Below are 27,101 nucleotides of genomic sequence, written 5' to 3' on the forward strand. Positions count from 1 at the left end.
ATTTTTTCCCTCTTTAGGAGGTTTTTTCCCCCGTGCATTGTATATACGTCCATCACTCTAGGGCTATCTATCTTTCCATTGCACACTAAGTAACACACTCTCTATTGTGTGCCTTGAGCTTCCTTCGTCTTCTCCAAGCTGTGTGTGTTTCTCTGCAACCCTAATTCCAACAAAATTTGTAAAAAAGTAGATAATCATGATTATTTACATGAGCTAAAATTTATGCTTAAAATGACATTTTGATGACCTACACTGCTTTGTTACATCTAAAACATGTCCTAAAATGACTTTGGTAAGATTTGGTCATATAGGCATCACTTTGTGCTCTTGTCAACTATAAGATCATTGTTTTTTGTTACCAATCGATGTGTAGAGGTGTTTGGTCACTGTTGAAGTAATAGACTTGTCCATTACATAGTCCTGATGATGCTCCTCCATTTTGGGCTCATTCGGAGTCAAATTGACTCCATATATCAAATTTGATGCTTTGTAGTTTACGAGTTGCTTCCTGTTGTTAGAGTGTTCTCCTTGGCTGTTTTCTTGAAACCTAGACCTTGTCTTTATGCTGCCTGTGAAGTCAAAATTCAATTCTAGCATGTGAAAAAAACCTAGATTATTTACTTGAGGACCCCCTCAACCCCTACCAATGGTCATCTAATGATATGGAAGTGTTCTACTATCTAGGGGCATGCTATAGCTCAAATCTTGTCCAATTCGGTTGAGTTGACAAGCCGCTATGGTCGTTTGTGTTGACGAAGGAAATTTGGAATGGCGGCCTCTACACCAAAACAAACTCCATTGTGCCTCAAGGGAAATGAGATGCGGGCACCACCTAGTCTTGGAAGCGTGGACTAGGACCGCTACACAAAGAGAGAGAGAGAGAGAGAGAGAGAGAGAGAGAGAGAGAGAGATCACTATGAATGAAGCATTAACCGTAGTGTGTGTACAAGGAATGGATGACTTCAAACACTCCCAACACAAATAGCATATAGATTACCAAACAATCACTCAAGGATTAGCCAAGATCACATCAAGCACTCTCACACACATATAAAACATTTCTCTTAATTAACATAAGTAAGAGGAGGAGAGGTTACTAGCATGAAACAATTTGCACTCTAGGATGTGCAAGAATAGAGTGAATGAATGAGCTTATGGGCTCATGGTGAGTGATACAAAGGCTCAATGGGGCTGAGGGAGGCTTGAAATTACAAAGGGGAAGGCCTCTTTATATAGGAAAGAGAGTGATTAGGAGTGAGGTTAAGATCCAAGTGTAATTTGTACAAATGAAGCTTGATTATGGACATTCAACCAATGAAGAAGCTCCTTCCAAGTGATTTGTTGACCAATTAGCTCCATCATCACTTGTGTTGTCTTCACTCCTTCCTCCATAGCTTGAGTCCAAGAGCTTCCTTATTTTAAAATGTAAAGAATCTACATAAAATCAATACATATCTAGTAATAATAGGAAGGGGTTGAATGAGAACTTATGAATTACAACAAGATTAAGCATGACTTGAGAGGTGATTAGAAGAGGAACTTTGATGGGTTTTTGAGCTTGAGAGAGAGAAGGAAGGAGAGGAGGGTGAGAAGACTAATGGCTGATTTTAGAGAAGGTCTCAATGTGGAAAAGGAAGGGTGTGTGTGTGTGTAAAGGTAGAGGGGGTGGTCTCCACCACAGTTGAAAAAACTGGCGTCCACCATTTTGGCCATATCTCCTAGACCGTAGATGCAAAAATTATAAAAAAATATGGCCAGAATCTCCAGCTCATCAGCGACAACTTTGATGAAGACAACTTTTCTTGGATCGGAGTGGAAGTATTTTTTAAAAATTCAGCAAAATCATGTGTCTGGTTTCTTCCTTTACCAAGTCGTCCACTTGGGTCCCATTTGTTTGAATCATCATATGGCTCCAAAGCCATGATGATATGAGTCACTCATGACCCTTGAATCATGGGTGCATGGCTCCACAACCACATCATATCTTTTCTTTTCACATTTACATATTTTCCCTTCCCTTTACCACTAGGTTCTCCCTCTACCTTTCACCTCCGGTGAACTAGTCAAGAAAAAATCTTTTTTTTTTAATTTTTCCAAGAGGTTGTTCTCACTCTTTCTTTTATTGTAAACCTCTATAAGCAAGGAAAACCAACAAAATATGATAAACAAAAATTTGTGATAGGCTCGGATCATAGCCCCCCCAAACCTGGCTAGGGGTATTTATGCCTCTAGCCTACTTTCTTTGATCTTGAGCTGACCTTATCCTGATGTGATAAGGCTTTAGACGCCATCCATTTGTCCTGGTCTTGTGCACTTTACCATCAATGTCTTGAAGTCTGTAAGAGCCATTTTTGAACTTTTTGGTGACCAAGAACGGGCCTTCCCATCGGAAAAGAAACTTTCCATCCTTACGAGTGTCGAAGCGATTGTCATATCGAAGCACCAGAGATCCCTTTTTGATGTCTTTGGATGCTAGCTTTTTGTTGAACTTTTCTCTGCGCTTTCTGACATTCATCACATGTTTGACACCAGTATTTGACATCACGATGAAGACTTGGCCAAGTAAACCCAGCTTGTAGAACCTTTCTACTAGTGACGTCGTGTGCAAAGTGTCCTCCACACATATCATCATGACAAGCTTTTAAAATCTCTTCAATTTCACTCTTCAAAGGAACTCTCCTAAGCACACCATCCTTACCAAGACAATACAAGTCATCGTTTACTATGCGATACCTAGTAGCCTTCCTAGCTAACCATCGCCTTTCCCCTGCATTCAAGTGTTTAGGAGCCTCTCCTTGCTCCAGAATGTGCATAATATCTTCCAAGTCCTCCTTGCCTTGTTGAAGTTGAAGTTTGATGGCCACTGCTCCCACTATTGACTCATTTAACTTTGATGATGCTAGGTGGTCTGCATCCTTGTTCTGGTCTCTTAGCACATGATGTACTTGTGCCTCCCTAAATCTCCTCATAAGAGCTTTTGCTTCTCTCATTTTAGTAGAGAGACAAGCATTTTTGCAAGCCCATGTACCTTGCATTTGCCTTACCAAAAGCATGGAGTCACCAAAAGCGTTTAATCTTTTAATTGAATTATCGAGGCACCAACAAAGGCCATGAATTAGAGCATGATATTCTGCTTCATTGTTGGAGTGGACATCTTCTAGAGTGATCCCTTCACCATGGATCCTCTCTCCCAATGGGGATAAGACCACGATGCCTGCAGCTACCTTATCCTTGGTTCTCTTGTATGCTCCATCAAAGTAGAGGCTATAAGCATTGACCAAAACCTCTAGAGCTGGAGGTGGTGGAAGTTCTTTTCTCTTCAAATGGAAAACTTTTTCATAGCACTTGTTTGTTAAAATGTTGGCTAAGCATGCTCGAGTTGTTCTTTCAACCTGTATTGTATAATCAAACTCTTGAAGTCGCACCACCCACTTTGCTATTTTGTCAGAGATTTCCATATGTTGTAGTGCATAGGGAAACATATCCTCCATAGTGATAATTACAAACCTCTTCGGCAGCAAGTATGGCCGAAATTTGGTTACCGCAAACATGAGAGCTAACACTAGCTGTTCCATCAGGGTGTAGGCCTTCTCTGTGTTTTCCATGAGGCGGCTAGCAAAATACACAGGCCTCATAAAGGAGGTTTTTGGATCTTTTTGTAGGAGGGCAGCACCAATGGCTTCTTCTCCCACACTAGGGTTTACAAAGAATGTTTCTTCCCAACAAGGTTGGAGGATTATAGGGAGTGACCCTAGCATTTTTTTAATCTCTCTAAAATGCCCTTCACTTTCTTCACTCCAAACAAGCGTCTCTTGACGAGTCAGCTGTTGTAGAGGAAATATCACTTGGGAGAGTAAGTGTATGAATCTACTCAAATATCTTAGCTTTTGCAAGAAGGAGATTAATTGTTTGATGGAAGTTGGGGAAGGTAGATTTAGCAATGTTTCTATCTTTTCAGGATCTACCTCGATTCCATCAATGGACACTACATGCCCTAATAGTGTAACCTTGCTTTCCCCAATGTGACATTTGTCCTTGTTTAGTTGTCCACCCAGCTTAGCTAAACGAGTAAATCCTTCATCAATCTTGCCGAGATGCATACTTTTGGAGCTGTAAATACAAAAGTCATTTATGAAAACCCTTATGGACTTACCAAAGTAAGGTTGGAAGACCATGTTCATGAATCGTTGAAAGGTGGCTGGAGCGTTGGTGAGACCAAAAGGCATGACTCGAAATGCAAAACATCCCCATGGTGTGATGAAAGTAGTCTTTTTCTGGTCCTCCTCTACAATGCGTATTTGAAAGTAGCCAGAGTAGCCATCACACACTGTGTATCTCTCATGGCCTGCTACTTCATTTAGAATCTCATCTTGAAATGGGAGAGGGAAGTGGTCCCTCTTTGTTGCAGCATTTAGTGGCTTGTAATCCACGCACACTCGCCATTTACCATTCTTCTTTGGCCTCACCACTACTGGGGAGACCCATTCTGAATCTTCTACTGGGTATATGAATCCTGCTTCTAAGAGTCTCTTCACCTCAGACAACAGTGCATTTTGTTGCACAACTCCTAATCTTCTTAGTTTTTGTACTACTGGCTTGCTCCCTTCTTTTAGATGGATATGATGCTTCACTGCAGTGACACCTGTAATGTGAGTGTAATCAGAAATAAACAATGATGCATGCTTGTTGAGAACATTTACATAACCCTCATTTTCTTCTTCCTTTATATCCTTGGATAACATCTCCTCTAGGCTGGCATCCCACACATTCTCCATTTGGATCCTTGGGTTGTCTTCTGATGAGGTAGTTTCCTTTATGGTGACGCCCATGACTTCGAGAGTGCTATCACTCTCTTCACTTGAACTCTCTTCCTCGTCCATGGATGAGGAGCATCCACTTGAGCTCCACTCATCAGCTGACGTCTCTAGTTCAAGGTTCTCTTGTCGCCCATTCTTTAGGTTATAAACCACCTTCCGACTATGGCCACCCATGCGAGGCCTCAACTCCAAGTCTCCTGTTGCCCAATCTTGCCTAGCTCCTATACCCATGAGCCAAGGTCGTACTAAAATAAGGGGGTATCCTTCTCCCTTTACTGGCATCACATAAGCATCAACCTCTGTAGTGATTCCAAAAACAGAAACTCCAAAGCTTTCACTACACCCACACAAGTGACAGAGACATTATTGGCCATTTTTGCCCTAAAGTTTGATGATTCCATTACCTCTAAACCCAATTGATGCATTAGCTTTTCTGTCATGACACAAACCTCTGCTCCACTGTCAATGTAAGTTTTTGGAATCCGTTGTCCCTTGATTTGAGCCTCCACCAAAGGCACTATATCCTTGAGACCATATGCTTTGATTACACTTACTAGCTTACTTCGCTTTGCCCTCGTGCTCACCATTTTTGACCATTGTCGTCGAAGCTTTGGGGAGATATGAAGTAGTTGTGGCCAAGTAATCTTTGGTCCTTGAGAACTCACATCAGCTGTCAAGTCATAAGGTTGTGTCCGAGATCCCATAGGGAAATCAGAGATGTCAATTTGAGACCTAGTACGGGTCTTTCTCTTCTTGGCTTCATCTTTAGTTTCCCGAGATGTACTTGCTTCATTGCTTGAATCCTTGCTTGTTTCTTTACCTACTTCATCTTGGACACGCACACGTTTGATAGGCATTGTAGCCATTTCATCTATCTTCATCTTCCCTTTAGCTATTTCTTCCTGGTTGCTTCTGCCCTTGAGGACCTCCTCCATCCTTATGATGCTCACATTTGGTTGAGTAGCAGGGGCTTGAGCTTGAGCACGAGGTGGCTGCAAAATTTGAGGTTGCGGTTGCTCTTGTGCTTGAGCTCTAGCACGGGGTGGACTTACTTGTTGTCGAGGACCTCTGACAGGGTAGTCATATCTTCTGGGATGAGGGCAATTATACATGCCGTGGCCAATTTCCCCACAATTGTAACACAGCATTTCCCTTGCTTGACGTCGCATTGGTGGCCGATTCCCACCATTTCCCTCAATAGGCCTTTTTGCACCTTGCACAAGATTTACTCTCAACCCCTCTAGCTGGTTTGTGAGATTGTTTATTTGTTGGAGCATATCTTCTTGTTGACCTCTATTGAGGTCTGGTGCATTAGGCACATTTGGAGGTATGTGAGAAGCTTCCATAGTTGTGATATTGCCTCCCAAAGCTAGCTGGCCAGCTTGGGCTTGATAGAGAATCTTTCTATTCTTTTCCCTAGCAATTCTTAAGGCATCTTCAAAAGCATTTGGAAATTTTCTCTTTACCTTCTCCCTTACCAAGGGGTACAAACCTGAGATAAATCAATCCTTTTGGAGGCAATTGGGAGCTCGCTCACTAGGGTTTAGTGAGTCTGACCATTGGCCCCAAAGTTTCAGAAAACCTTCCTCATAGGTTGCATAACCATGAGGGTCAACTTGATGAAGGGACAGAAGCCGTTGCCATAGTTCTTCTGCCGAATTGGCTCGTTGAAATCTTCGTAGGAAAGCCACCTTCAATCCCTCCCAATCAATTCTTTGGGTTGGATCTAGAGCCTGGAACCATACCCTAGCTTCTTCTTTGAGCACCAAAGGAAAAGCTCTCAATTTCAATGCTTCGTCATCCCTCCCGGAGACAAGGAAAGCCATCTCCAAGTTATCCAAAAAATCCCCAGCATTTTCCCCACTACGCCCAAAAAATTTTGGGAAAGCCATCATAAAAGTGGGTTGCCTTCCTCTCAATACAGCACAAAGATGAAAATGTCTAGGCCCAAATCATATCTTATTAAGGGTAGAATAAATGGATTGATAGATGCATTAATCTCAGCTAGATGACGAGGGCCTAGTAATTCCCTTATGATGTTTTGGAACCTAAGCTTTGTGCTAGCTATTATATGCACAGTTTGTCTAGCAAGAGGTTGGAAAGGTCCATATAAATCCCTATGATTCATGGAGTATGCTTAAAGCAAGATGAAGATGTGAACATCAAAAGATACATTATACTCCAAAATAAGAAATATTATAGGGTCAGGGGACAGCAATATCTCTCTCAACCTCTCAGCTCCAAAATAGAAGACCAATCTTTGTTGGAAAATAATCTTTCTATCAATGCGCACATTCACCCTAATATTCTGAACTGATTGAAAGTTGTAGAAAATGGGATTATTCATTGGTGCATTAATTACAAACTTCCATGAAGCACTTCATTGAAGTTGAGCTCTCTTGGATCCCACCATTTGAGAGATGCGAAGAATTTGCTCACCAGTGATTAGCCTAGCTTTGGTGTGACCATCTTCAGCTTTGTAGAGTTCATAGGGTTCGATGGCTACCCTCTCAACCACCTTGAGCCTTCTTGCTAGTATTAGTTGGAGTGCATCACCATATGTAGCCTCTTGCCAATACCGCACCCCATTGATGTGTAGCTCCCCCTCCAAAAACTTGTTAATACCTGAGTTTGAGAGTGCTTTCACCACCTGAAGTCGAGGCTTCAAAGGAAGTGTCTTCACACTAGCCACAAAGCACTCAACACAATTTTTTGACCTAGGGACTTGATGACTACAAGATTTTCCTTGAAGCAAAGAAGGGTGTGTGTAGTTAACTCTCTTTACCCGCATACGTGCCGTTTGTCGATAAAGACGCTTCTTTTCTCGAGCTTCTTGGGGAGACCATAGTAGAAGTCTCGGAGAATTTGATGGATCTTCCTTCATAGGATTGATAGAGCGCTGCTTGAGAACTCCTCAGTGGGGGCACCAATTTATGACGAAGGAAATTTGGAATGGCGGCCTCTACACCAAAACAAACTCCATTGCGCCACAAGGGAAATGAGATGAGGGTACCACCTAGTCTTGGATGCGTGGACTAGGACCGCTACACAAAGAGAGAGAGAGAGAGAGAGAGAGAGAGAGAGAGAGAGATCACTATGAATGAAGCATTAACCGTAGTGTGTGTACAAGGAATGGATGACTTCAAACACTCCCAACACAAATAGCATATAGATTACCAAACAATCACTCAAGGATTAGCCAAGATCACATCAAGCACTGTCACACACATATAAAACATTTCTCTTAATTAACATAAGTAAGAGGAGGAGAGGTTACTAGCATGAAACAATTTGCACTCTAGGATGTGCAAGAATAGAGTGAATGAATGAGCTTATGGGCTCATGGTGAGTGATACAAAGGTTCAATGGGGCTGAGGGAGGCTTGAAATTACAAAGGGGAAGGCCTCTTTATATAGGAAAGAGAGTGATTAGGAGTGAGGTTAAGATCCAAGTGTAATTTGTACAAATGAAGCTTGATTAGGGACATTCAACCAATGAAGAAGCTCCTTCCAAGTGATTTGTTGACCAATTAGCTCCATCATCACTTGTGTTGTCTTCACTCCTTCCTCCATAGCTTGAGTCCAAGAGCTTCCTTATTTTAAAATGTAAAGAATCTACATAAAATCAATACATATCTAGTAATAATAGGAAGGGGTTGAATGAGAACTTATGAAGTACAACAAGATTAAGCATGACTTGAGAGGTGATTAGAAGAGGAACTTTGATGGGTTTTTGAGCTTGAGAGAGAGGAGGAAGGAGAGGAGGGTGAGAAGACTAATGGTTGGTTTTAGAGAAGGTCTCAATGTGGAAAAGGAAGGGTGTGTGTGTGTAAAGGTAGAGGGGGTGGTCTCCACCACAGTTGAAAAAACTGGCGTCCACCATTTTGGCCATATCTCCTAGACCGTAGATGCAAAAATTATAAAAAAATATGGCCAGAATCTCCAGCTCATCAGCTACAACTTTGATGAAGACAACTTTTTTTGGATCAGAGTGGAAGTATGTTTTAAAAATTCAGTAAAATCATGTGTCTGGTTTCTTCCGTTACCAAGTCTTCCACTTGGGTCCCATTTGTTTGAATCATCATATGGCTCCAAAGCCATGATGATATGAGCCACTCATGACCCTTGAATCATGGGTGCATGGCTCCACAACCACATCATATCTTTTCTTTTCACATTTACATATTTTCCCTTCCCTTTACCACTAGGTTCTCCCTCTACCTTTCACCTCCGGTGAACTAGTCAAGAAAAAATCATTTTTTTTTAAATTTTTCCAAGAGGTTGTTCACACTCTTTCGTTTATTGTAAACCTCTAGAAGCAAGGAAAACCAACAAAATATGATAAACAAAAATTTGTGATAGGCTCGGATCATAGCCCCCCCAAACCTGGCTAGGGGTATTTATGCCTCTAGCCTACTTTCTTTGATCTTGAGCTGACCTTATCCTGATGTGATAAGGCTTTAGACGCCATCCATTTGTCCTGGTCTTGTGCACTTTACCATCAATGTCTTGAAGTCTGTAAGAGCCATTTTTGAACTTTTTGGTGACCAAGAACGGGCCTTCCCATCGGAAAAGAAACTTTCCATCCTTACGAGTGTCGAAGCGATTGTCATATCGAAGCACCAGAGATCCCTTTTTGATGTCTTTGGATGCTAGCTTTTTGTTGAACTTTTCTCTGCGTTTAAAGGGTGTAGCATTTAAAGTTGTCTTGAATGAAACTCCATAAGCCCATGGAGCAACATGTAGATTTGTATGAATTTTATTCGTATGCTCAACTTGTCCATATGGAGTGGATTTGTCATGGATGGCCATAAATTCATTCATTGAGGAAATGAGTTCTCCTATCATGGACAATTTCTATTGGAGATCCACATTAACTCAATTACCTCATTTAGGAAATGAGTTCCTCTATCACTGACAATTTCTATTGGAAGTCCATATCTATACATTCTCATACAGGAATGTGTTTGTGGTTCTAGAATCATTCTTCGTGGTTGCCTTAGCCTTTGTCCACTTGATCAAATAGTCCATAACTACAATGATATATTGTGCTTGAGTTTTATAAGTAGGTAGTTGTATTGGTCCGACAAAATCTGTGTCCCATTTTTCAAAAGTTCTAGCCCCCATCATTGGTCTTAAGGCATGTTATCTACCCTAGTTGGAGTTTTTTCTGATTGGCATGCATCACATCTTTGATCATATTTTTTGGCATTTGCAAAAAATGTTGGCCACCATATGTATTGTTTGGTGGATACAGCGATCTGACACATGCCAGGTGGATGTACACCAAACCTTGTAACACTCACTCAATTTTTTGAAAGAAGCCGTGTAATTTTGCTAATGATGATTTGCAATTGTAATATATTTTGCCATACCCTCTCAGTCTCTTTGAGCCTACACCCTTGTAAATGGCCGAATGGCCGTGGGAAAGTTTACTTAACCTTTAAATCAAAACCCTTGTTTTAGACAAAAGAGATATCATTAGCTTGAAGGGATTTTTTGAATGTTCACTATGAGAGCTTCTTGCTGCTACAACTTGTAATCCTATTTTCCCCTAGATTGGTAATCAAAATTCATTTCCAATAGCACATTGTGTTCCTTATCTCTTCTACAATTTAAGTATAACCATTCTCAATTCTGATGTGATTCACTGTGCATTTCTTGTTAGCTAGATGCATTGATTTGAAGGTTAAAATGGTTTGTTTTTAATGTTTTGACCATGGATAAGTGTTTCTATGCTTGAGGGGACCTTTTCGAGTAATTCTATTTCAATTTTATGCACATTTTTTGTGATGTATCGTGATTTATGTACCTTCCCGATGGTTGTAGAACTTGGTAGGAATGTGCCCCTAGGTGTTGTAATACTTCCCCTTAAGTTTTGTTGCATTCCCAATTCGTTTGGATGCCGAAAAGGTGTGATGAACTAGAGCGGTGAGATTGGACGTATACTAATTTTCTGACTAGGAAGTGGTTGATTTGCTTTTTTCATAGTATGAGTAGCCCTTTGAGTTCACTTTGATGACATTGACACTCTCATTAAGTCTTTGTGCCCCATCTCGAGTCTCTGCCTTGCATATTGAAATTATGTTAGTACAGAAGATCTATGTTACAGACGTCCATCATGGCGACCCACTAACATGCATGCCATTCAAAATTTCTCTAGTGGTGGTTTCACTAGAAAAATTTTCTCTAGTGGTTTATAGGTGATGAGTGACTCAGTGTACAAAAAAATTCATTCCAAAGCTTTTGACACCCATTCTGCTTACACATTGATAGTGAAGCAGCTAGACATAGGTTTAGTGCTGACTGGAGTCCGACTAGAGTCCGAGACTAGCCAGTGCTACTCCTTGTGAGCAAAGAAACCTGTGAGTGAAGTACAAGAGAGTATTTTGTTCTTTGATTTTTCCATGCTTAGAAAGGACTGTTCCACCACACACTTCACTGTCGTTTTTTTACTTTTAAATTCATTTATGTTTGCAGATTTATTTCACTTTATAGTAGTAGGTTAGGTAACAAATTACGCCATCATTTGGGGCCAAAAGAATCGAGGAAAAAATTTGCAAAAACCTTATTTTGGTATTGAAGACCATAACTCTAAAAAGTTGTACATCCCTGATTACTAAGGGAACAATTTTTCCAAAAGGAGCCATAGACAAAAAGTGAAAAAACCTGATCATAATAGCAAAAAAAGAGTTATTTGCAAAAAACCACAAAATAGACACAAAATCTCGCTTTGACCTTGAAAAAGCTGATCAAATCCAAAAAGATTTGGGAAATAGCATCACCAGACCTTTTGTCGCAAACTCACAAATAATCAATCCAAAATCTTGCCAAACATGAATCACGATCCATCTACCTTTTTGGAATTTTGAGTTGGTATTGGGCAAGTAGAAAAGGGATAACATTTAAATCACTTTCTCCCAAGGGACCCTTATTAGAAAAGTTCAAAAAAGAGGCAAAAGGGGCAAAAATTAGATCAAGCGGAAAATCACTAGAACAGATCCTAAAACTGACTTTTGGCTTACCTAAAAGACCCCAAAACATTCAAAAAATATATAGCCAGCATCAGTAGGCCAAAGACTAGATGTGGGTCAAGTTTAAGTACATTTTGATACAAAAGCTGCACCATAGCTAGAGGGCATCACAGAGAGTCTAATGGTCCTTTCAAATTAAAATTAAATTTGGATGCAATAAACCATACCAAAAGCCCAAAACTGACAAGAACTCTGGCAAAGTGATAGAATTGACCTAGCTTTCAATCTAGAGGTTCATTTCTAAAAACTTTGATACCATAAGACCTCCTAATCATGTTGAAACTGATGGTATCAAGAAAAGTCCAATTGGCTTCCAACCGGGCTTCCAACACGGATCGTGATCCATGTACCTCTGAGTTAGAACAGAAGCATAATTTCACCACATAAAGAGCTAGTCCACAGGACTCTAGTGTCTCTTTCAAAATTGAAATTGGACATAAATTGTTGATGTTGTGTGTGGAATTGTGTGTTATTGAAAAACCTAGTTAAAATTTTGTCGATTAAAAGCCAGAACTAACACTAACAATTGTAAGCTCACAGCTATCATGTATTTTTTGACAGGTTGCAGATACTAGAGGATACTATCCAGCAAGTTAGATAAACCAGGGAATTCAAACTAGCTAATGAGGTAACTTGGTTTGGATTTTGCAATACCACTTCTTCATGAATTTATGATCATGAAGGTTGTACCAGAATAGGACTCCCAACATCTTTGACCAAGGGAGCAATCACTCAATGGAAGAAAGTGTGAATCAAAGTCCACTGCCACCTTTAGAACCTATTTTAGAGGAGAGCATCTCTTACACTTTGTCATACAGCCTCATGACTGAGGATTCTAACAAGTCGAACCCTAAGGGAACAACATCCATGCGGGCAGGTCCTTCTCAACCTGCATCTAATGTAAAACTGTTGTATTTGAAGTTTCAATTTGAAAATGTGCTTAAGGCCAAAATCTATAAGGATGGAATGGACCACTACTATGTTAATTTGGGAAATAAGCCGAGCGAGTTCAGAGACCTTGTAGATGTTGAGTATGATGGGGATAGATATTTCAACCGAGAGGGAATGATGTACCTAGTGGTTTATAACCCCTTATTGTGGACAAATAGGGGATGACTGGCACCAAGGACAAGGTAGATCAAGAGCTGGCAGATGAGCCACCCAAAATTGAGAAGCAAAAAGCGGTGCTCAAACGCACCAATGAGACAAAGCGCCTTAATACAGACAACACGTATGTGGGGCTATATAAGTTTAAAAATGGAGAACAAACACTCTATTAAAGATGTTACAAACCCCACATCAAGGAAGTGACTGACCGTAAAAACCTGTATGTTTTCACATACACGAAGGGGAGAAGTATTCATGTGGTCATAATAGACAAGTATAGCCGAAAGCACTCTCCTATGTATCGTAAGGAATCAGAGAGATATACATATTTTGGCGGACCACTCCACCAATACTATGTAAATCCGGGAGCGGTGAAAACCATGACTACTCACACAAGACTTGCGACTGTACATGTGAAAAAACCAAGGAGAACTAGGGTGGAGGAGTCTTTTGGACATGAATGATCCCAAACACAGGGATTTTAGGATCAACAGGTTCTAGGGGTTCCATGAACACACATAGGGGCAATACTATTCCTGATGTGACTTACACCACTGGAATCCCTCCGACTATTACACGAGATTGACTTGACAAACGTATAGCAGATAGGATACCACTGGTAGTACCAAAAGGAGATTATGAACCTAGAGAAACCACACCAGGAGGACCAAGTGTTGTAAGAATGGTTGCAGAGGCCAAACATATGGGATCATCTCAAGTGGAAAAATGTGTACCCAAAAAGTATAGTGGATCAAGAGATCCGTATGCTCATGTTTTGATCCCCAAACGAGTGTTGAGAGCGGAACACATAACTAATTTCCATAGTCAATGTGAAGGTTTTGGCTTCACGTTAGAAGGGACTTCTTTGACCTGGTTCCAACCATTAAACAGCTTGGGATTCCCAAGTATTGAGTAACTTCTACAAGAGTTTGTTGAGGAATTCTCAAAGAAGGGAATGAAGCATAATAGTGTATCCCAGATCTATGCATTTAGGCAAAAGGAGAAAGAAAAGGTGGAGGAAACATTGCTTTGTTTCAGGCAGTATGTAGAAAGATTCCCCGCTCGTTAACTACCTCAGGATGAGAGACTATCAATCCTCTTCATAGAAGGATTGCAAAATGACACGCTCAAAAAAGACTTGCACGTAAAGGCATTTGTAACTTTTGAGCAAGTCATAAAAGAGGTATTGTATCTTGTAGATAGTTTCAAGGCATATGGGGACGCGATTGAAGACACAAATCAGGGAACAAGTAGCACTTCTTCAACCAGTAGTGAGTCCATGATGAAATTGGGGCGGTAAAAACCAGTTGTGCCGGAAGTTGATCAAATGATTGAGGAAGTGATCAGAAGGATAAACCAAGAAAACAGGACAAACCCAAACACATGACAACAGCCCACCCAAAAATGCAACACATGTGGAGGAGATCATCCAACCTAGTGGTGCAACCTTCAACAAAGGCCAGGAGTAAATGCACCGCAAATACTGAAATTGTGTGCTACCAAACAAAAATGGACAAACCATGAAACCCACAAATGTTTCTATAATTGGAACTATGTTAGAGAGAGACAATACGGACCACATGGAGGGCAAAAAAATCCACCCCCTCTAAGATACCAAGCAGGGCCAAATAATGCAATCCAAGGGCAAGAAAAACCTCAACCTGTGTTGGGGTATTAGCCTCCTTTACCCTAGTAAAATAGGGCCATGGTACAAATTTCTCAACCCATAGAAACACCTTCTGCTGAGAGTATGGTCCAAGTAGTCTCATATCGGGAAGATTCAAACAATACCTACGAGAGGGGATTTGATGGGAATGCATATCCTCCAAAGGGACAAATTCCATGGATAGCTCCTGAAGAGATACCCGAGCCCTCATACACAGTATATCCAACTAAACACCATTAGTTGGTCGATGAAAATATGCTTATGTTCATGGAAAACCAGAACTACAAAGCTAGGGGGTATCCTCCAAGAGCAGGACAACCAATGGGGGCTCCACAAGATTCTCCACCACCTGTAAGACCATGCTATGAATGTGGTGGTGATCATTGAGCAAGATTTTTTCCAAATAAACGAGAACGGATTAAACTTTTTGGGTTCTATGATGGATGTACCAGTGATCATCTCATTCCACACTGTCCAAAAAACCAGGACAACAAAGGGAAAGCAACCATTAACAAGATGGGGATTGTGCCAATCTCAAGTGGATCAAAAACAGAACCAAACATTCTAACAAACATGGTAACTAGAGCTCAAGCACATGAGTCTGCAAGGAATGCCCAAGCCAATCAAGCACAGATAGAAAATTTGTTTGTCCGAACCCCTAGGAAATCCTCAAAGGCAAAATGAGACAAGATAAAAACCAAAAGAGAGAAAGAGAAAACAGCTTTAGAAACCAAATTACTATAAACAGAGGAACAATTGAGAAGGGAACGAGACCTTAAGGAAAGGAGCAAGGTAGAAAAACCTTCGGCTATACCATCGAAAGGATCTGTCTTGGTGGACAAGGTTTTTGAACCTTTCGATGCGATTTTAAAATCTTACAATGCAAGGCTAAAGCCTAACCAAACCCAAGAGGATAGGTGGTTAACGTACGCTCATCCAGGCTATGAAAAGGAGAGGCTAAATATGTGCAAGAGCTCATCCAAGCCGCTCAAGCGCTTATAGAACTACCAGTTCCGATTGCTCCAAAAATTGAGGTATTAATCCGTGAAAAAATTCAAGTGTTAGAGGGGCGGGGAATTGGAAAGGAAGACCAATCAGATTCTGTAAACGAAACACCATTGGATACAAGGGTGGCAGCCAATACAACAGATGGATTGTATTCGGAAGCACCACAACCAATTTCGGAAGTGGAAGAACAATGGCCTCAGAAGCTATGGAAACAGATCAGGAATAGAAAAGATGGAAGTGGTACACTTTTGTCAGCCCCTATCGCACAGAGATCGATTTGGAACATAAGCTCTACCCAAATGACATTCGATCATTGTATGGTGATGCAAGTATAGCAATATTGGAAGAAATTAAACCGTAGTCATTGAAGACTTTACCTTCATTTATTGGTAACCATGAAATCCAATCGGAGGTGAAGAAAGGTCAATCTCAATGGAAGGCCAATCCTAAGATGATGAATACCAAAACTCTTCATGAGCTGATGTCCTCCCGTATCCGTTCTACGCTAACTCGGTCAGAGTTACTCCAAGTAAGACCTCATCTTTGGGACGAGGTCGGGAAAATTTTGAAAAAAACAGGGCTAGTAATTCTGCCACAAAATGCTTCTTCAACAACAATGAAGACATAACCCTCAAAACAAGCTAAACATGAGCCAATACTAGTGAACAAGGTAGGAGATTATTGTGAAGGCGAAGAAGGAAACACTACCCTACCGATGGGTTAAAAGAGGTTACGCTGGTAGCAATATTGGATAGTGGGGTCGGAATAGCCATAGCCACCAAAGAAATGTGGAAAAAATGGGGGAAACTAGCTCTCCGAAAGACTAGAATGAAACTTCAATTAGTAGATGGGTATCTAGAGAGACCAATTGGCATCCTAGAGAAAATTGTAGTAATCTTGTGTGGAATTGCATATGAACACATGTTTGCTATTATGGATTTCAACTAGAGTTCCAATTTCGACCTCATATTGGGCAAACCATTCATGCATCAGCTCAAAATGGCACAAGATTGGGGCTACGACTATATCTATCTAAGGAACAAGGATGTCACTACAAAATTTAGTGTCAGAGATCATAGCTATAGAGATGTAGAATGAACTCTAGGAGAATACCTGAACTCCACAACTGACCAAGAAGGGGGAATACCGGCTTGGCTGCAGAACAAAGCTCACCATTGGACAAGAGAAGCTTCAGAAGGGGTTAGTTTAAAAAGGGAAGATTGTATTGTTGATATGACTACACAAGATGAGGCATATGTACCAGAGCCTTTTCTAGAGGAGATATTCGAACGTTTTGGATGACAATAGATACTGGCCACACTTGATATGTGTGTAAACGAGGTGACCCTCACCAAATTCTATGATGAGGAGGGATATGATATCATTCCATTCCAAATGATAGGTGTCAGCCTGAATCCGAAATTAGAATGGGAAGTCCTTGATAAGGAGCGGGTTGTCGATTGCCGAAGCATAGTGGATGAGCTCTCAGTAAGAGACCTTGTCCAAACGGACAAAGAAGATTTCCAGGACTCGATTGATGAGCTGTTAGAGGACAACGTGAACGACAAGCTATCTAGTAGCTCAAGTGAGAACATCAAACGGAAGGATCGACGGGTGATCTACTATGATTTTCCAAACCAGAATCCTCAAAGACAACTTAGATATCAAGATAAACGCAAAAAAAAATTGAAACAAGACCAAAAAAGACCCAGTACCTCTGTTAACCAACAAAATGTAGTACTTAAGGTTAGTAGAAGCAATTGATTGCCTCAAAGCCGAGATATCAAAGAGGTACATGAAACCTGACTCAACCAAAACAAAAACAAAAAAGAAGAACACACAAAAACCAAAAGAGGCGAGAAATTCCGAGCAATCGACGAAGTTGTCCAAAATGGACTGCAAAAACAAATACAATGAACTGAAACAAGCTTTGAAGTAAGTTTAGACAACATAAATGGAAACTGACGAGGAATCAAACAATGAACAATTCGATGCACCTTCCCACTATAAGAAGTATACTATTCAAGATAGAAAAATCATGGTGCAGAAACCCAAACGAGATCCCAAAGAACAAGGAACTTCAGATAATGGGCCTAAAAAAGGCAAATGTATTAACTTAGCAGAACCAGGCGAGGAGCCTAAACCGGCATACATCACCAAGGACCTCACTGACAAAGAAGAGCGAATTCTAGTCAATACGCTCAGACAGTACAAAGATGTCTTTGCATGGTCATACAAAGATCTAAAGGGGATAGATCATGAGATCTGTCAGCACACAATACCCCTTAAGAGTGATTCCAACCATGCAGACAACATCCTTATAGATACAATGAGACTTATGCCAAGAAAATTAAGAAAAAGATAGACAAACTAAAGGATGCTGAGTTTTTCTACAAGATTGAACACACCGATTGGATGTCCCTCATTATGGTAGTACCCAAAAAGAATGTCAAATTGCGTGTCTGTGTAAACATGAAATAGGTAAATGCAGCCACCATCAGGGATAACTATCCACTATCAATATGGATCATGTTATTGAGAGGGTAGCAGGGAAAGAAGCCTATAGTTTTTTGGATGGATTTTCAGGTTACAACCAGGTGATAATTAAAGCAAAAGATCAACATAAGAAGGATTTTGCAACAGAGTGGGACATATTTGCATATAGGGTAATGCCTTTCAGCCTGACCAATGCCCCTGCTACATTCCAAAGACTAATGAGTCATGCATTCAAGGAATATCTCAAACAATTTCTAGAGATACACATGGATGATCTTTGTTTTCATTCTCATCAAAGAAGTGACCACATAACGCATCTAGGAAAAGTTTTTGAAGAGTGCAAAACGTATCGTATTTTCTTAAACCCTAAAAAATGTGTCTTCATGGTAAGACAAGGTAAAACTTTGGGCCACATTGTGTCCAAAAACAGAATTTCCATTGATCAAGAGAAGGTACAAATAATTGCCTCACTACCAAGACCAACAAAGATGAAGGAAGTGCAAGCATTTATGGGTCATTGTGGGTACTACAGGCATTTCATATATATGTATGTTGTAATAGCTAAGCCTTTGTATGCCCGCATTGATAAGTTTGAATGAACAGAAGAATGCGAGCACGCTTTCCATAAATTGAAGAAACAACTAATTTCTGCTCCAATTTTGCAAGCCCTTGACTGGAGCAAAATCTTTCATGCTCATGTTGATGCATCAGCCTATGCCATAGGATGCATATTAGCCTAGCCAAGAGAGAAGAAAATGAATTCTTCCATTTGCTACTCTAGTAGATAGCTAAACAACATAGAGAAAAATTATTAACACTATGGAAAGAGAAGGTATGGGAATGATATATGCTGTCAAAAAATTTAGACACTACCTTCTTGCAAACAAATTTGTTTTCTTTGTGGATCACCAAGCACTACTATATCTAGTAAACAAACCGTGCAACACTATAAGAATTGTTTGCTGGTTTATACTATTGCGTGAGTTTGACTTCATGATAGTCGTAAAAAAAGGAGACCACACACACAAGCATATCATCTTTCACGACTATTTCATGGGGAAGCACTTGAGGTTTCAAAAATGATCTTCCCAATTTGTATTTTTCTAACATTGAAATGGTTCCAAGGTGGAGTCTCGGGTGGAGTGAAGAGGTCATTCCTCTACTCATAATCGGGTCATTACAGGTAGAAAGACAAACATTGATTATACATCAAACATGAAATCTCCAGCTTTTAGCAGGACGATTGTATAAACACGGTAAGGATGGGATATTAAGATTATGTGTACATCCCAAAGAATCCACCTACTACCTCAAACAGGCTCATATACAAAATACGGGGTCTCACAATGGAGAAATGCAAACATGCCAACAACTAAAGAGACTGGGAGTCTACTGGCCAAACATGGAACAGAGTGTCCATACATATGTAAAATCATTTGATAGCTATACAAAAAAACCTCTAGTGGAACATGCCACCCTGTTTTGAGTAGTACAAGCACTCAAATGGAGTACTCACATAGCTGTGTACTTAAAAAACAAGATCTTTCCAAAGGGATGGGGAAAGGCAAGAATGAAAACTGTCGAAGAAGAGGCCAAACACTATCTGCTCATTGCCAACCGACTATATAGGCCAAGAAAAGACAAACAACAACGGTTGTGTCCAACAAAAAGCGATTATTATGTTATCTTAGAACAAGCACACTTAGGACAACCAGGGGAACATTTCTCTGTTGATAAAACAGCAAAGCTCATGCTACACTCAGGCATATGGTGGCCAACCCTGTTTATGGATGCAGAGACCTATGTCAAACGATGTGATGAATGTCAACGCACAAAACCACCCCTATGGAGAGATGAAATGCCACTAAGGCCAATGATGGGGGTATGTGCTTTTGCCAAATGGTACATTGACCATCATACCTCCGCGATATAGGTCGCACGCACAATACATCATATTAGCAACAGACTACATGACAAAATGGACGGAACCAAAGGCAACCCAAAAAAATGATGCACGAACTATAACTCGGTTCCTTTTCGAACACATATTTATAAGATATGGTCTACCCATAGAAATAGTGAGCGATTGGAGAACACACTTTTTAAATGACATCATTGAAATCCTCCTTGACGAATTCATGGTGGTCCATCGCAAATCAGCACCCTATCACCCACAACCTAATGGGAAATCACAGAGTACCAACAAAATCTTATGCACAGTACTCACCAAAATAGTCAGTGATCAAGAAATGATTGGAATCAAAAGATACACACAACATTATGGGCTTACAAAGTAGCTTTTAAAACTTCCATCGGGGCGACTCCCTTTAACCTGGTGTTCGGGATTAATGCGATCCTACCCATGGAATTCTTAATTAAAACCTTACGAGTGGAAACACAATGAGGATGGGCGGGCCATGAGCTATCGGAGAGACTAGACACCCTGGAACAATTAGATGAAGTCCGGCTTAGAGTGGTAGCTGGGATATATGCTCAGAAAAAACAAATGAAGGCTTTCCATGATCAACATGTGATTAGCAAGGAGTTCCAAAAATGGGATTATGTTTTAATATATATCCTCAAACAACACTCCAAAAAACTCAAAAAGCGATGGATAGGGCCTTTTGTAATACATGAAATATCACAAAGTGGCTCCATCAAGCTTGCAACATTAGCAGGTGAGGAGATGACTAATTGGATGAGTGGCTACAGATTAAATAAGTATCTTCTTCTGCTAACACCAGAAGAACAATACATGCAGCAGCTCAGCAAAGAATTCAAGCACATGACATTTGAGAACAGGCACAGCAGGACACCAAAATCAGAATATTAAAGTGCAAGAAGCAAGCAAACTTTCAGAGAAAAGCACAACAAAACATTTGTATTGATACTACTCCGATAGCATCCATACTAACGGCACCTACATGGTTAGGTGGAATGGATCTATGCATTAATTTACAACTTGTTGATGGCACCACCGAGCAAGGATTAGTGGACACCGAGGTAAGAGCTAATGTTTTTAACTACTACACTTTTAGAAAACTCACAAGGGAACCTCTAATGCAAAACACGATGGGGTTCAAAGTATACAACAAAGGCACAATGGAAATTCTGGGACACATAAATTTACCAATCACAATTGATGGAGCAGTTTATTCGGATCAAGTTCATGTGGTCGAAGACCAGGATCTTAACGAAGCAGTTATTCTGGGAGTGTCGTGGATGTTCACTTATCAAGCCACCAAATTGGCAGCAATACCATGTAGCTCAGACAAGGGAACCAATCCTTCCCCATGCCCTTTGTATAGACAGACCATGTATGGGAACCTCTACCATCACCACATGCACCAGTTCAGCGGTATTTTCCAATCGGGGTAAGAAAAGTATGGATTCAAAAATCCATCATGCAAACCAATCCAAAGATATTGTGGATACCCAAACGACAACACAATACAAGTAAATCTACATTGCCTCCACAAAAATCAGACCTCTCCAAACCGCCTATGGCTTTTGTCGGACAACCTAGGCCAATCCAACACTGACCTCGACAACCAAAAAATGTCAAGTGGGTATGGAAACCAAAACAAACTCGCTAACATGATGAACTGAAATTGAAGGAAAAAACAATAGATGACGCTGGGACATTACACCAAGGTCAAAAAAGCCAGCAGAGGCCAAGATCGCCTCGATCAAAGCTGTAATAGAGGAGGAAGTAGAAATAATCAACTCATTTGACATTGATGCTCACTTAGAGCATATCAAGCTCCAGTTTTAGTTCAAAGGGCTCTCTACAACCTGCACGAGCTAGAGCTAGACGATACCAAAAAAGAAGCGTCTAAGGCACTTGAAGATGCCTTGCAGCTAAAACAAAGAGTAGAGAAATTGGAGAAAGCACAACTCCAATCCCAATCTGAGTTGCAAAGGAAATAGGAAAATGCAGCCTACTATTACAAGGAGGTGCATCATTTTAATGAGGCCAACTCCGTACTGCAAGAAGTTGAGCAGCAACACCTCGAGGAGGAACTAACCAAAGAAAGGAAACATAATGAAAAGCTACAAGAGTCTTACATTGTGGCTAGCAGGACTTTGACTCAGCTCTTAGCCATATAAGAGGCTCCCACCTCCTCAACTATGACTGCAAGATCAACCTCCCTGAACTAAGAGGTTCAAGATCTGAAAGAGGCCCTGGCCCAGGAAAAGTATGATAGAAAAATCATGACAGCAGAACATAGGGCCCTGCAAAGAGCCAAAGACGAAGAAATTGAAGAATTGAGGAAGCAACTGGTTGAGGAACGAGAGGACTTGGAGACTATGAGGGCCAATCAGGCAAAACATCAACAAACAGCCCCAAGGGACTTTGAGCAAAAAGGAAGATTTGAGCAATCCATATTTGAGGCTCAAGCAGAGATGCCAACTACAAGCACTAGAAAAGCAACACAAAAATCTGCAGATCCAGCCACGACATCCATTTTGGATTCGTCGACCAAGGGCAAGATTTAGTGTTGGATCTCAGAAGTCAAAGACCCCTCCCACAAGGAATACCTGTAGTATGAATTGAAAGTGTTGGAATCGAATACCCTCCTTATGATTATTCCATATGAGGTGGTTAAAAACCTGGGCATCAGATGATCTCCCTGCCACTAATGCGGCACTAATGTGGCAGGAGGCTAGATTATGGCAGCAAAGAGTGCTACCAAAACTTGAACCAAACAGCCGAGGGGATTACACGGATGTTCCAATTATTGCAATTCAGATTCAGACCATCATTTGACAATCAAACCCTCTGGCGAAAGAAGTGGTTTGAGCAAAGACCAACAGACGAAACCTACTATAGGAACTCTCCACAACACCTCATGATCGACCCCAACTTACTGTCCCATCAACAAACGGTGATCGTGGGACAGCTTTTACTCCTAGCAAAGAAAAAAGCTAGTAGTGTTGAACTACCCAGTTATAACAAAGCCAATCAACAAAAACCCCCCGTCAAAGACATATATGGTTCAGACACTCAAATGAGTCATTAACATGATGAAGGAGATTCCGGGGCTCGCATGCCAAATGCTCATGAAAATTGCCAAGATGCTAATCATTTGCATAATGTCTTTCAAGGATATAGAGGCAGCGGAGAATCCTTGGCATATTTTTGTAGAAGGCACGAGAGGGCTCTGCTGGAATAGGAAATAGAAATCCCAAGCAAGAACGTTGTCATGGGATTCTATGCAAGAGTCATGTTCCTTCCCTCCCACTACATGCAGACTTTTGAGGAGGCATTCATGACTCGCTTCTTTGAAGTGGACTCCTCCATATTCAATCCCATGACAAAAGAAATGTCAGCACGTCATATAGCATATCAAAGTACTCTCACCAACAACCCTCTCATTGTCAGGTCCCCATCCCTCCATCTCGAATGGCAGATCTGATGGTAAACCTGGTGGCCACTAGATCTATAGCGGAAGCAAACAAAGTGGTTCAGGGTTCATCTAGCGGACGATCTCTCATCACAAGGTGAGTCGAGTTCGAGCCTGCTATCTAGCGATCTTAAGACCCACCTTCCAAGAGGAGAGAAATCCCGAGTGCCTTTTTCTCCATGTTTCAGAGGCACATACACTTGAGACTTCCCCGCTCTAGGGACAATGAGTAATACTAGTTTCAATTTAACCACTATGGGGATGGAGAGTTCCTGACCAATCGGGACCACCCTTTTCATAGGCATTGGAAATCTGAGCCAAGCCCCCACTTTCCACCCCCACACTCACACTTCCTTGTGTGTCTTAACTACTACCACGATGTTGTTCAACATATAAGTTTCTTGGTTAGATTCCGATTCACAAGGTTCGTTAAAACAACCCTTCAATCAGTATTGCAAAGCGGCACCAAGACAGAGTTCTAGTAAAAATTCTACTCAAACTTATTCATTAAAATTACAATGTTTTGGAGGTACAACATTCCCCCTCCAGTGAGATTTTACTCCTCCCACTGCCCATACAACTAGGTATGTCCACCGCATAAAAAGCACGACATGGACATTCCCACCGCATAGAAAGCAAGACGTGGGTTCCCACCGCATAGAAAGCAAGTCGTGGGTATCCACTGCTTAACCAGCAGTTTGAAGGAGTACGAGCGGAAGTGCGACGCGAGAGAGAGTGCGAGAAGAAGAGCACGACGATATGGTGAACTCGCTCTACTGTAATGTGTAGAGCATAGTGAGTTCTTATTAGGTTTTTACAAAAGAATATGTGTACATACCTGATGGCCCGCCCACTTACCTGGGCGACCACATTGGGATTTATACCCCAACAACCTTCCACTTAAAGTCCAATGTGGTACTTTACGTGTGAGAGAAGCTACTATACAAGCTAATATACAAGAGATGTAGAGAAGTGATGTACTACCCTACCCCTAACTGCTTGCGAAAATGCGCAAAGCTCTCTGAGGGAAGTCCTTTTGTAAGTAGATCAGCAGGATTTTCTGTGGTGTGAACTTTGACAAGCTAAAGTTGCTTATCCTCGATCATTTCCCTGATGAAATGATACTTCACATCCACATGCTTTGTCTTTGAGTGATAAACTGGATTGCGAGCCAATTGTATAGCACTTTGACTATCACAATATAACACATGCATCTCTTGTTTGATTCCCAAATCTGTTACTAGTCGATTAAGCAAAATTGATTCTTTGCATGCCTCTGATGCTGCAACATATTCAGCCTCTGTAGTAGACTGAGTAACACAATCTTGTAATCTAGAACGCCCTGATACTGCTCTACCAGCCAATGTAAAGACATACCCTGACGTAGACCTTCGGTTGTCTAAGTCACCTGCATAATCTGAGTCTGTAAAACCCTTTACACTTAGCTCTTGACTCCCATAGCATATATGCATACTCTTTGTAGCTTTCAGGTATCTCGATATTCCTTTCACTGCCTCCCAATGTTTCTTGCCTGGGTTTGACATCTATCAACTTACTACTCCCACTTCAAATGCAATGTCTGGGCGAGTAGCAATCATTGCATACATCAAACTACCCACTGCAGACGCATATGGACTCTTATCCATTTCAGCCTGTTCTTCCTCAGACACAGGACAATCTTGTTTGCTAAGTTTCACATATGGTGGCAATGGAACACTCAATGCCTTTCCCTTCTCCATATTGAAACGTTGCAAAACCTTGTCAATATACTCTGTTTGAGATAACCAAATCAACTTCTTTGATCTGTCTCTCTCAATGCGCATACCAAGTATATGACTTGCCTCACCCATGTCTTTCATGTCAAACGATTTTGCCATCTTTGACTTCAAAGCTGAAATTTCTTCCAAGTGCTTGCCAGCAATCAACATGTCATCCATATACAAAATAAGGATCAGCCAACTACCATCCTTAGCCTTCTTTGTATATAGACAGTGATTGAACTCACTACGTTTGTAGCCTTGAGAAAGCATAAACTTGTGGAATTTATGGTACCATGCCCTCGGTGATTGTTTTAAGCCATAAAGACTCTTTAACAATTGGCATACCCAATCTTCCTTGCCTTTCTCAACAAACCCTTCTGGCTGCTGCATGTAAATTTCCACATCTAAATCACCATGCAAGAACGCTGTCTTGACATCCATTTGGTGCAACACCAAATCTAATATGGCAACCAATGCAAGAAAGCATCTCAATGTAGTCATCTTGACCACCGGAGAGAAGACTTCATCAAAGTCAATGCCTTGTTCTTGCTTAAAGCCCTTGGCAACAAGCCTTGCTTTGTACTTTGGTTGACTATCATGAGCGGTGATCTTATACTTGTAAACCCATTTACAGGGTAGAGCCTTTTTGCCCCGTGGTAATTTAACTAGATTCCATGTCTGGTTTTTATGCAGAGGTGTCATCTCTAACCGCATGGCCAATTGCCAATTCGTGGAGTCCTTCATTTGCACTGCTTCCTTGTAACATGAAGGCTCATTGCAATCAGTCAACATGACATAGTTCATAGATGGAACAAACCTATCAGGAGGTCGCGTGACACGTCCAAATCTACGCACAATAGGTGGCTCAGGCTCAGCCACAACCTGTGGTTCCACTCTATCCTGTCCTTGCTCTTCTTGAGCAATGACATTTTGTCTTGCACGTGCAGGTCCATCTTCTTGGAAGACAACTCTTCTAATCTCCTCAACCCTCTCTGGTTTAGAATGATATTTGGATTCATTAAAGTGAACATCATTGCTGCGGACAACCTTTCTGGATTCGGGATCCCAAAGTCTGTACCCCATCTCACCAGAATTACCATAGCCTAGAAAGATGCACTTTCTACTCTTTGGCTCAAGTTTGTTCCTAAATTCCTTTGGAACGTGAGTATATGCCTCACAGCCAAAGACTCTGAGATGCTTGTATGAGGGAATTTTGCCTGACCATACCCTCTCTGGCACTGAATCCTTCTGCAAAACCTTGCTAGGAGATCTATTTACAAGATGAACAGCTGTTACAGCTTCAACCCAAAACCCATTTGGCAGTTGTGCATTAGTCAACATACTTCTGACCTTCTCTTGTATGGTCCTATTCATCCTCTCAGCTGCACCATTTTGAGGAGGATTGTAAGGAGCAGTAAGTTCACGTTGTCGTGCTGTGACATGTACATAGTGGGAACACATGCTACAAGAGATATCTTGTAACTTTTTAGATACATAATTATATTTCCTATAATGTACATATTCATATGTAAGTATAAAAATAAGCTTTCTATCTCATCTTATTATTTATCTCAAGGGTAATGTATTCTTACTTTACCATCAAAAAATACTATGGGAAAAGTGTCAATAGCTCCGCCTCTTTAACTTGGGGCAAAAAGCATTGATTCTTTATTTCTACTATTTCATTATCATCTCACACCCTAGCTAGATCCTATATCTAGGGTAAACTCCAATATATATATATTCTATGTATTTTTTATACTTTTCTTATATTTCTTTTTAAATAGCTACTAGGAGAGAATCAAA

Source organism: Adiantum capillus-veneris, chromosome 26, assembly GCF_014529385.1.
Source record: "Adiantum capillus-veneris isolate H3 chromosome 26, ASM1452938v2, whole genome shotgun sequence".
In the NCBI taxonomy this organism is placed as follows: domain Eukaryota; kingdom Viridiplantae; phylum Streptophyta; class Polypodiopsida; order Polypodiales; family Pteridaceae; genus Adiantum; species Adiantum capillus-veneris.